Consider the following 12272-nt stretch of genomic DNA (forward strand, 5'->3'; position numbering starts at 1 on the left):
AGTGCCCAGCCCCAAGCTTGGCAGCATCCTCTGTGGATGAAGGACTTGTTGGCTCTAAGGAAGATTTTCCATCAGATCAGTTCATGTCTGGTATGGAGCACAGGTCCACAAGCTGGGCTGTCTGGGGTGGAATCCAGCTGCCCCTGCCCTGTGACCTGGGGAAAATCCCCCTGCTTCCTTGTGCCCAGTCTCCTGTCTTTGAAGTGGGGGTAGCAGCTATAGAGTCCTTTGGGCAGTGCCAAGCATGAGATAAGAACAAGTTGCCATACTGTTACACGCCTTCAGGCTCCCTTCGAAGCCTGAGCATGCGAGTCCTGATCTTTGGTCCACCTGAGATCAGCACAGGGGTGAAGACCACCCCCGATTCCTGGCCAGATCCTGAGTCAGCATCCCCACTGCCCACTCCAGGTGTGTCTAGTGCTGACTGGACGAGAGAAGGTAGGGGACACTACTGATAGTAGAAGCCCTTATATTCCTTCCCCACACACATGCCCTGAGGAAGATCCAGGAAGCTCTCTGCCCCTAACTTGTGGTCCACAGAGAGATCTGGCACTCCCTGCCCAGCCCCAGCACCACGGCTCTGTCCCTTCTCCACCTGTCCCTCCTTGTCCCCAGCAGCTCTCACTCCCAAGGCCTTTTGGTACCTCTGCAGGTTCCCACAGGGTTTCGGAGCTGACTCAGGCCTTAGGCCAAGGCCCTCACCATTTTCACTTTCCCTCTGGCTGTCTCTGTGTATCTCAAACACACTCATCTTACTAAGAGTTCTGTCTCCTGCCACAAGTGCTCCCAAGGTCAATATCCCAGACATCCACCCTCAAGCCAGGATTGTGATTCACCCCCTTGTTGCCCTGGCAGGAATTGTTGTGCTCTGTCCCAACATTAGCCCCAGGAGGCATCATGCCTTGTCCCCAGGTTGACTGTTGCTCCCCACCTGTCCGCCCAACCCATCTCAGCAGTCCCACCACTTGCTTCCATTCTTCACCTCTGTCCTGTAGCTCCTGTTTTCTCCCTAGCAGGTGGCCCTAGAGGAGTCTGCCTATTGCCAGAGCATAAGCCCTGGGTGACCTAGGGAAGGAGAAATCCAGCCTTTAAGCCATCCTGGGACCTTGACATCAAGCCAACCAATCTGTAGGCCTTCAGTTTTGAATTCTGTGTTATTAATGTTGTTTAGCACTTTCTCATTAAAAGACTCATTTATTCCTTGCAACAGCTTGGCAGTTAGATAGGACCAAGTCTAAGGCTCCTCTTGCGAGGTTTGAGGGGTCTCCACCATGTCCCTGTTCTTGATATAGTTGATGCCTAAAGGAAACCACCATTATTTTCATCTCTGGACCCCAGCCCAGTCTCTTTCTTCACCTCTTCCCACCATAAGTCCTGGAGCTCGGAAGAGAGTTGAGTCAGGAGAAGACGTGAGAGCAGAGACACTATGGCCAGCAGACCCGGTCTCCTCCTAAATCCCCTGTCTCTGGATGCTTCCTCTGATTTATCCTCCTCTATCCAGACTAATGTCTCTGAAGCTAAGCTGTCCTTCAAGGCTAACCTCAGACCTCACCTCCTCCAGGAAGGCTTCCCTGAATGTAGCCATAGTGCTGTCTCCCTTCTCAGAATTCCTGAGGCCAGTAGAGTCTATAGGAAACATATACGGCCTCTGCTTGAGTGTCTAAGTCATTAGGACTGGTCACAAATACTCTGGCCCTCCCTTTTTCTGGACTCTTGGCAGGGGTTACTTCCCACCTACTTGGAGTTAGGTGGGGCCGTGAGACTTGCCATGTGATTAGAAACAATGAGGGTCAGGTGGCGCCTGTGGCTCAAAGGGGCAGGGCGCTGGCCCCATATGCCAGAGGTGGTTCAAACCCAGCCCTGGCCAAAAACTGCAAAAAAAAAAAAAAAAAAGAAAAGAAAGAAAGAAACATTGTGTGTCCCTTCCAGGGAGGTACTTTTAAAGTCAGCATACTCTTCTCCACTACAATTGTCCAGCTTCCAAATGATGGCTGCCTGGCTCCCTGACTGACTAAGGATAGGCTAAGCCCCTGAAGATCAGAGATGCACATGTCATTATGAGCAATAAATAAATCTATGTTGTTTTAAATCACTAAGATTTTTCAGAGCAACTTGTTACAGCAGCATAACATACCCTACCCACAGTGCATTGCGTGAGCAACCAGGACATCCCTTCACCAGCTTAAGATGTGGAAGAAGTTTCTATTTTCTTATAATTTTCATTCAAAGTATAAAAACTTCGATCCTTGCTTTCTGAGACTGGTAAGAAGTAGTCTCTCTCCCAGAGTCCCCAGTCCTTGGCACTATCCCAGTGACCTTGTAGTGTTGCTATAACAGGATACCTGAGGCTGGGTAATTCATAAGGAAGACAGGCTTATTTAGCTCATGGTTCTGGAGGCTGAGAAATTTGAAAAAAATGGCACCAGTATCTGCTCAGCTTCTGGCAAGGGCTTTTGTGCTGTGTCACAACATGGCAGGTTAAAAAGGGAAGTGGACACCAGTGAAAAGACAAAACCCAAGGGGCAGCTTGGCGCCTGTACCTCAGTGGTTGGAGTGCCGGCCACATACACTGAGGCAGGCAGGTTCGAACCCAGCCCAGGCCTGCTAAACAACAATGACAACTGCAAAAAAAAAAAAAAAAAATAGCCAGGCGTTGTGACCAGTGCCTATAGTCCCAGCTACTTAGGAGGCTGAGGCAAGAGAACTGCTTAAGCCCAAGAGTTTGAGGTTGCTGCGAGCTATGATGCCATGGCACTACCAAGGGCAACGAGTGAGACTCTGTTTCAAAAAAAAACAAAAACAAAAACAACTACCTGCTACATCCGGATTTATTTCAGCAACTTAAAACCTCAAAGAGAATGGCTCAAGAGATCTTCACTCTCCCAGAAAGGCCACAGGCTCACTAAGTGAGTTGAGCCTCCACCACCCCACCAAGCAGCCATCAAGCTCCTTGCCTCCATGGCAGGGGAGAGGGTGACACAGCCCCCTGTTTGCACAGGGCTGGATCCCAGGCCTAGGTACTCACAGTACCCAGCCATACCCTCTCCTAGAATCATGGGTACCTACTGATTTCATCCTTGGGGATCTGGCTGCCCAAAACCATGGATGCCTGCCTGCTCCAAAATGTGTCAACATCTTCTCTAAACTGAAACCTCCCCCCATATGGCAGTCTTCTCCTCTGCCACCCCAGGATAAGAAGTCCGCTGTCCTGGGGCACACTCACATGTGCAACCTGCTGCACTGCTGCTTCTTGCCTCCCTCAATACCCTGGAATGTCACATGGCCTCCAGTGAATGCTACCACAGTGAGCACCTGCAGCGCAATGTTCTCAGACTCAGCAGGAGAGGATCAGGCTGTGGCCTCTTCCCACAGTCTCTGGCCTGAGCCCAGGGCCAGGCGAGGAGGAACGTAAGGGAGACCTGGAGAGGACAAAGGTGATGTGCTAAAAGTGGTGGTGCAAAGTGGTCACGGTGGTCTAAGACGCTGGGTTAGATGGAAATATCTGCCCCCTCACCCCAGGCTATTCTTCTTCCTCAACACTCCAGTCTCACTTTGCATCATTCACAGATTCCTGAGAAGATGCCAAGGAAATCAGTTTGGGGGAAATTGCCCCTGGTCTAAATCTGCCCAGTGCAGAGTGTGTGTTGAAGGGTATCTTTGGTGAAGCCTCCATAAAATACCACCCCTCCCACTCCATTGCACAGTCCGGTGAGCTCCTCTAGGCCCTGCCCTCCCTCCAGGCTCCACTGGGCTGGAGATGGAAGCCGGGCTGGGGAGAACCTCCATCATGGAGGACATGAAGGGATAATAATGTGACATCTGTCGGCGTTTGAGTCACAAAGAATGAGTCACCCCTGAATGTTTGTGCTGATGACCCCTAGCGGAAGCAGGCAGGCTGCAAGGGAAGTTGACCTCACCTCACCCTGGGTGTGCAAACTGGTACGTGCATGGGTATGCTCGGGTGTGTTTGCATACTGGTGTCTGACCTCAGGTCTGAGGACATGGGCCATCCCCTCTTTCCAAGTGGCTTCTGTTTCTCCATTTGACTGAGAACAATCTGGCCCTAGCTCTCGTCTTCCAGCCCCATGCCCTCCTTGGCCCAGCCAAGTTCCTGGGCTTGGCCTGCATTGCTCTCCTTCTGTGGGTGAGCTCCATGTGTTAGTTACCATGGGCACTGCTGGACGTGGGATCACAGGGGACTGTTTCTACTGCTAACTGGTATTTTTTGCCACAGCAATATTTTACCTATTTAATAAAGAAATGGAAGGGTTTTTTTTTAATTTTAAAGAATTCATTGCCAATATTCTCTTGGAGAAAAGAAGAATCTCTTGGAGGGATTCCTGATGCCCCCCCCCCCCCCACACACACACACACACGCTGCAGGCAGAAGGGAGCAGAGCGCCTCGGAAACTTTCTGTGACCTCCCAAGACCACAGGGGGAGGCTGTGCTTGCCCTATTCAGTTCTCCCACAACAGGCCACTGACCCTTGAGGACATCCCAGAGCTGCGGCTGGTCTCTGTCCCAGGGACAGAGCTGTCCCCCAGCTCAGGCTAGCTGCCCCCAGCACAGGCCCTCCACCAGCCAGGCCCTGGGGAAACAACTGGAACCGATGACTCCAGTGGCTACAGCTAAATGACCGACCTTCCAAAATAAGCAGAAAGAAATGAAGGAGCCAGGACTGCCAGCATCAACCAGGGAGGCAACAGAGGGCAGAGAGGTAGGGGCAGAGCTTGGGAACATATTGCTCGAGGGAGTGGCAGGGGCTGGTCTAGGGGACACAGAGTAGACATGGAGAGTAGAGGGTGGGGCAGGGTACTTTCCTATTGCACCCCCAGCCATACACATATACCAGAATGCGTACTCTTTCTGGAACTTCTGAAATATATTTGAGGCTCAGAGGAAATGCAGTATACATTGGGTGGACAGATGGATGAATAGATAAATGGTTAGGTGAGTAGATGGCTGGGTGGATGAAAGAATGAATGGGCAGATGGATAGATGGCTAAACAAAGCAATAAATGAATGCGTTCGTGGGTAACAAGTAAATAAATAGGCATGGGGTTTTTTTAGGTCAATGACACTAAGGTGAATCAAGAGTCATAAATTCATACTTATTGAGTCTTTAATCCTATTTTTGTCAATTTTTTCCAAGAAAATAATTCAGAGAAAGGAAATTGTTTTGGATCCCAAAGGTTGCAATAGCTTTGCTTCCGCAGCAAGATCTGACTGCCCTAAATGTACCTTGATCTGCACTGCTAAGCAAATTAGGGTAAAATGTTAAATTGTGCATTCAGATGATGGCCAGAGTGACAGTGTAGAAAAAGGAACCACTTTCCAAAATAATATTAAAAACGGTTTAAAATGTGTGACTGTGTAGAGCTTTGTTAAAAATCAGGAGGAAAAGTCTTTGGTGGGAAGGCTGGGCATGGTGGTTCATGCCTGTAATCTTAGCACTCTGGATCCAAGGCAGGTGGATCCCCTGAGCTCAGGAATTAGAGACCAGCCTGAGCAAGAGGGAGACCTTGTCTCTAAAAACTAGCAGGGTGTCGTGGTGAGTGCCTGTAGTCCCAGCTATTGGGAAGCTGAGGCAAGAGTTTGAGGTTGCTGTGAGCTATGACACCATGGCATTCTACTGAGGGAGACATAGTGAGAATCTGTCTCAAAAATAATAATAATAATAATAATAATAATAAATTTAAAAAAAGATCTTTGGTGGGAAGGATACTATAGGCTTGGCTATTGGGAAGTCCATATTGAAGCCCACCTGTGTCTCAGACAAGCCACCTCAGCGTCTTAGCCTCAGTCTCCACATCCCTGTGAAGTGGGGCAGCAAGCAAACCTCCGTCTACTGGCTAGGACGACTGGGTTAGTGCTTATGTGTGAGGGTGCTTTGTAAACTGTACAGCTCAAGTCATGTGCTAATCAAAATCATGTATGTCTTTGGGTTGAGATTAGAAGGAAAGCCAAATAAATTGAGGGTGTGTGTGTAGAACTGGTGTTCCAGGAATGCAAGTTAAAACAAAAAGAATACAATAATTTACCCATGTCAGATCGGCCAAACAACATGTAACGAATATGAAGCCCAGGTAGATTGTCCATAGAGGATGACTGAGTGAAAACTGGCCCGAGCTGCCTGACCCCTGCTGCCCACCTTGACCAAGCAGAGCTGGGTTGTGGACACTGATGGTGGGACTGTGGGGTGGAGCATCCAGAGACAGAGGGTCCTGCTGTGTCCTGCTCCCTAGAGAAAAAACAATGAATTCAGACACACCCAGAATCAAGCATTGTCTGTGTGCTGGCACGTTCATGGACGTTAGAATGACAGCAGACACATCCATAGCTTTGCTGTAGGCCAGGGATTTTGCAAGTGCTTTTTGTGTATAAATTCAATCAATTCTCATAACAGCCCATTAAGAGAGAGAGTATCCTCCACACTTTATAGATGGGAGCATGAAGGCCCAGAGGGTGAGCTAACTCTGCCCAAGACCCCTCAGTTGGTAACTGGTAGAACCCAACTTAGGGACACTTCCCACCTGTGCCTGGTCCAGGCTCTCACCCCGCCTGTCTCACACTCTCACCCTGATACACCTGCTTTGGTGTTCTAAGATCAACAGGAGCAGCCCTAAAATCACAACGCAGGTGCCTCTGGCTCTACCCCAGGGCTCTATCCAAAGGATAAGACTCACTCATTTGTCAACAGTTAGCTATTTTTTCTGGGTGAGTAGGTGTCTTTGTTACACTTGAGCCATGGACTCAGCCTGCACCAACCCCACGTGCTCATGCCTCATCCTCTCTCCATGGCGCCCTGCCGTCCCATGCTCTCTCCAGGGCGCCCTGCCGTCCCATGCTCTCTCCAGGGCGCCCTGCCGTCCCATGCTCTCTCCAGGGCGCCCTGCTGTCCCGTCCCGTCTTCTCTTCCTAGCACCTGGGGTTCTGAGCTCTGTACCCTGACCCTGGGGAGGGAAGCTTTAGCACCAGTTCTCTCCTTTCAAAGCTCTACTCCCTGGAAGCCCTCAGGGGACCCCTGCTCCTGAGTGCAGAGGGCTTGAGGACCCAGGACCATCCACTGTATACAGAGCCTGGAAAATTTGTTGGAAAAGAGAAACTAGCTCTGTGACCTGGACAAACAGCTCACCTTCTCTGACCCATGTTTCCTTATCTCTCAGTAAAAGAAAGAGAAATACTTTATTACTGAGCCTACCACCACAAAGGGCTGCAGCCGAGGTGGGATGGCACCCTGAGAGACACAAGAGCCACTTGGCCGACCTCTCAGGTGGGAGGGGAACCCTCAGCGTGGCCTGTATGTGTTGATGGAGTGGGTAGGGTATCAGACAGGTCCAGGGAATGGGCCTGGAATCCCACAGCAGTGCTCGCCAGATCTAACTCACAGCTGTTTGGGATTCAGTGCCTAAGTATGTGAGGAGCTGCTGGCCAGGGACTCGGGGCCGACTGAGTCACCTGGCCTGGACGTCCACTTCACATCCTCCCTGTTACTCACTGACCGAGAACATGACTGAAATCCCAGGGGCAACAGCCACTGAGCACTTGAGGAAATGGATAATGACTGTGACACAGAAGCTAAAAGCCTCAATTAACCTTCATGATAGCAGCGTGGGACATTTTTATGAAGAGAGAAATTTTTGCCTCATAAATTGCATTTGTAAGAAATCAGCATGCACTGGCAGGTGACCATGGTGACCATGACTACATCTTCTGAGGCCAGAAGCAGCCCCCCTCAGCAGGATAGCCGGACAGGGTCAGCCCAGCTCTCACCTGCCCAGGAAGCCCCAGGAGAGCATGGAGAGGGAGCCCTCAGGAGCCGGCTGAATGGGGGTTAGGCCAGGGCAAATGGCCTGGACACAGAGTTCAGGTAGATCCCCGGCTCCCCACCTTGGGCTTCTTGTTAGTAGCAGCTCTGGGGTGGAAGGGTGGTAGAGGGGCTTCAAAAGGTCCTGTTGCCTAGGTCCCACCCCAGAGACTCTGATATCATTGATGTGGGGTGCAGATTGAGCCCTGGAGCTTTAAGAGCTGCCCAGGTGATTCTAATGGACAGCTGAGGTTGACCACTACATAGGCCAATCAATCAAACAACAAGCTTTTAGCAAGTGCAAGCTGGTTGAGTGACCTGGACCAGTTTCTGTGCAAGAGAAGCTGAACCCATACCTCCACCCCCATGGGCATCAGAGGCCCTGGGAGGAGGCCAGGGTGCAGGATGTGGCACCTCAGGAATGGCAGTTATACCTGATCCAAGTCCAGAGACCCAGGGAGCACTCAGGAGCCAACAAGGATATCTCATTTACTTTCTGCTCTCAGCCCTTGGCTTTGAAAGTCAAGGCACTACCTGTTGGCCCAGCAAGTCAGTTCTGATCTTGCTCCTTGTACATGCGTTTATTTCTCATTCACTGTTCCCTCGCTGCGCCCCATTTGCTAGTTCTATTTTTCTTTATAGAAGCTGGATCTGCTGAGGAACTCCCACCATTGCATACAACCATCGTCCCTCAATGCTGTCCTCACTGGGCACACATGCACTGGCTCCTGTTGTCTTGTTCCTCTGCTGTTCACCAAATGCCCCAAGGGCAGCAGATCCACCTGCCGGGGGATCCCCATTCATTCCATTTACAAACGTGTGTAGACCACCTCTGGCAGGTGTGAGGACAGTGCTGGGCACCCAGGAGCTGGCCAGTGTGCTGCTTATGTGAACTAGTGACACAGAAATAAAGGACGCTCAGCCTGCACCCTTAAGAACACAACTCTGTTCACTGAAGAAGGCACACCCATTCGCTAGGTGCACTCACACAGGAGGCTCTCAACAGAGGCTCACAACAGGCTCCAGCAACTCATTCTGCCAATGGAATCACAGGCAGTTTCCACAGCTTTCCAGTTGCTCCTGGGTATTAATAAATGATCCCGATTTCTGTAATAAAAAGTCTAGTTCAATTGAATATCAAAGCCCTAAACTCTCATCCAATTGAAATGTTTCTCCTCCTGCTTTCAGCCAAATGAGGTCTGAGTTGGCTCATAAACCGCGTGTCGTCTGGGTCTTCACGCGGGCCTGGTGTTCAGCACCAATCTCTTGGGAAGGTTCTGCTTATTCTGTAGACTTCCCGACCCTTCCCCAACTGGAGCTGCCAGCCCGGAGCTCCCGGGCTTGGAGGAAATTGATACGACAAGGTAAGCTCTGTTTAATGTCTGGTAACTTACACAATATTCAAACGTCTATGGGTTTTTATTTCTAATTTTGTTTTCTAATAAAAGCATTTAAGGATATGAATTTTCATCCGAGTACCTCTTATTTTTAATGTACATTTACATTATTACTGTCCTCACTCTTCAACAGAAATATATACTCATTGTGTAGTTATTTATAAAACCCAGTGAAGCTTTCAGTCATTTGTTCCACAAATATTTACAGAGTGCCTTCTGTGTACCTGAAAAGGTTCTTGGCAGCCTGGATGCATCAAGAAATACATCAGACACAGACACTGTACTCAGAGAGCTTGCAGTTCCCCTGAGTGTCCAAGAGAAACTAACAATTAGTCTGCATTACAGATAACCCGTATCAGATAATGCAGAAAGAGAAAAAACACACACACATTACTGCTCATCTCAAAGCCCAAACTACCATGGTTCACGTTTAGTACATGACTTCCCAGTAGAAGCATCACAAACAGCACTATAAGCATTTTCCCATACCAACAAATATCTTTGAACAAAATGATTTTAGTATTTCAAAATATAGAAGATCATAAATATCGTAATCATGGAATCTTTAAGGCTGAAAGCATCCTTCCTGGCCCCCTATTCTATGAGTGCACACGGTGGCTGTAAAAATTGGGAAATGGTGGGCATTAACAACTGTAGTAGTGGTTTGGTGCCTGTAGCTCAGCGTCTAGGGCGCCAGCCACATACAACGGGGCTGGCAGGTTCGAACCCAGCCTGGCCCTGCTAACAATGACAACTACAACCAAAAAAATATCTGGGCGTTGTGGTGGTTGCTTGCAGTCTCAACTACTTGGGAGGCTAAGGCAAGAGAATCACTTAAGCCCAAGAATTTGAGGTTGCTGTGAACTGTGACGCCATGACACTCTACTGAGGGTGACATAGTGAGATTCTGTCTCAAAAAAAAAAAAAAAAACTACCGCGGCATACCCTTTTTGGGGAAGGGGACAGACAGAGTAGGTGCTTCTACCTTTCATCAAAGCCCTAGGGTGAGAGAATCAGCTTTGGAAGCAAACTCTTGCTCTTTTTAAGGGAAGACAATATATTCTTTGAAATTACAGGGCTGGACCCTTTTATCCCTTCTTAATGTGAAGGCTAAATTGGCTCAAATCCCTTTATCTCAACTGCAGCCAAACTGCTGCTGAATTTCAACTTTATTTAAACTTTGGAAAGGTCTGGTGCATGTTTTCAGTTGGAAAAGTTGTTTTCCCTTCCTTTTAATCGGCTCATAAGTCAATAAGCAGCGTGGGCAATAAAGTTCAGACTTTGAGAAACCAAAGACTAAATCACCATCCGCATTTACACCCAGGGTGGACAGACTCAGCTGTCAAGAATTTAGTGTTTGTCTTGGAGAAAACTTAGAGCCCAAGCAGAGCCCAACAAATGAGACAGAAATGCGGCTTCAGCCTGGTGCCGCATCTCCCTGCAAACAGGGGGCGATGACCGCGGAGCCACTGCAGGTGAGGAAAGCAGTCAGGGAAACCATGCAGATTGGGCAGTCTGAAATTGCCTGGAATAGCCCTGAGTGTTTTTGTGTAAGTGATTTTGCTAACCCATCTGCTGATGGCAGCCTCCAAGACTGCTCGGTCATCATTCTCCAGTGATTCCCCTGTAGGTATTTCAGTTCTCCAACTAAACTTGAAGCTTTCATTAGGAACTCTGTCAGATGTGGGGATATAGTTTATTTTAACACCATTCACCCACCCAGCGCTCTGCACACAGGCTTTGCTGTTAAGAGAATACAGTTAACCCTTGGTATCTATAGCTTCCACATTCATGGATTCAGCCACTATCAAAAATACTCAGGGCAAAAAATGGATCATGCATCTGCACTAAACATGTATAGACTTTTTCTTGTCATTATTCTCTAAACCTAACAGTATAGTAATTATTTACATAGGATTTACATTGTGTTAAGTATTATAAGTAATCTAGAGATGATTTAAACCTTACAGGAGGCTATTCACAAATACTACCCCATGTTGTATAAGGGACTTGAATATCTATGGATTTTTGGTGTCCTGATGTCCTCTGAGGGTCCTAGAACAAATCCCTCATGGATACTGAGGGATGACAATACATCAGAAGTTTTTGATACTGTCTCACTTAAGAGACGCATAACTCTGAGCAAGTCTCTTAACTTCTTTGAGTCTTGGTTTCCTCATCTGAAATAGGAGGATCACAGTGTCTGCATTGGAACGTTATGCTACATAAACTACAGCTTGTTTTTTTGTTTGTTTGTTTTTTACTGAGGTGATATTTATTTTAAAAAATATAGAACGCTTCATGAATTTGCATGTCATCCTTGCACAGGGCCCATGCTAATCTTCTCTGTATTGTTCTAATTTTTTAGTATATGTGCTGCTGAAGCAAGCATGAACAGCAGCTTGTTAAACTATAAATTTTATGGAAAGTTGGTTACTGTTATCCTTGCTGGTAAATGCTAATCATCCACCTTGAGATCCACATTGCATCATGAAGTATGTTCATTTCACTTCATTCTCTCCCTGGGAAGTTCCCAAGAAGATAATTGTACTCATGGAGATTTTTGGAGCAAAAGAATAAACTGAAAATGGATAGAGCTTAACCCTAGGCTAGATATGTTCTCCTACTTGAAGACTCATTTATTCCACAACTCTATGAGTTGAAAAAAATAATTATCCCCTTTCAAATGGACAGACAGGGGCTCAGAGTGATTTTCAGTGCTAGCTTCAATGTCACCCAACTAAGAAGTCACAGTTGTGTGCTGGCAAAGAAAGAAAGAAAAGAAAGAAAGAGAGAGAGAGAAGGAAAGAAAAGAAAGAAAGAGAAAGAGAGAGGGGAGGAAAGAAGGAAAGAAGAAAGGAAGGAAAGAAAGAGAGAAAGGAAGGAAGGAAGGAAGGAAGGAAGGAAGGAAGGAAGGAAGGAAGGAAGGAAGGAAGGAAGGAAGGAAGGAAGGAAGGAAGGAAGGAAGGAAGGGGAGCTTCAACTTGTAAGGTTTGCCAATGGCTGAGGTGTAAATACTCTCACCGTGGCTAATTTCATGCTAACCAAGACAAGTCAGCTTCAGCAC

The 12272-nt window shown here is 48.0% G+C and overlaps 1 non-coding gene across 1 annotated transcript; it reads right to left on the reverse strand.

Moving 5' to 3' along the window:
* Positions 1-11488: 11488 nt before the first annotated feature.
* On the reverse strand, positions 11489-11597 carry LOC128585144 (U6 spliceosomal RNA). The gene has a single exon (XR_008379888.1). It is a non-coding gene; the product is annotated as a U6 spliceosomal RNA (small nuclear RNA).
* Between the last annotated feature and the right edge of the window lie 675 nt (positions 11598-12272).

The sequence above is a fragment of the Nycticebus coucang genome, chromosome 4 (assembly GCF_027406575.1).
Source record: "Nycticebus coucang isolate mNycCou1 chromosome 4, mNycCou1.pri, whole genome shotgun sequence".
Classification (NCBI taxonomy): Eukaryota; Metazoa; Chordata; class Mammalia; order Primates; family Lorisidae; genus Nycticebus; species Nycticebus coucang.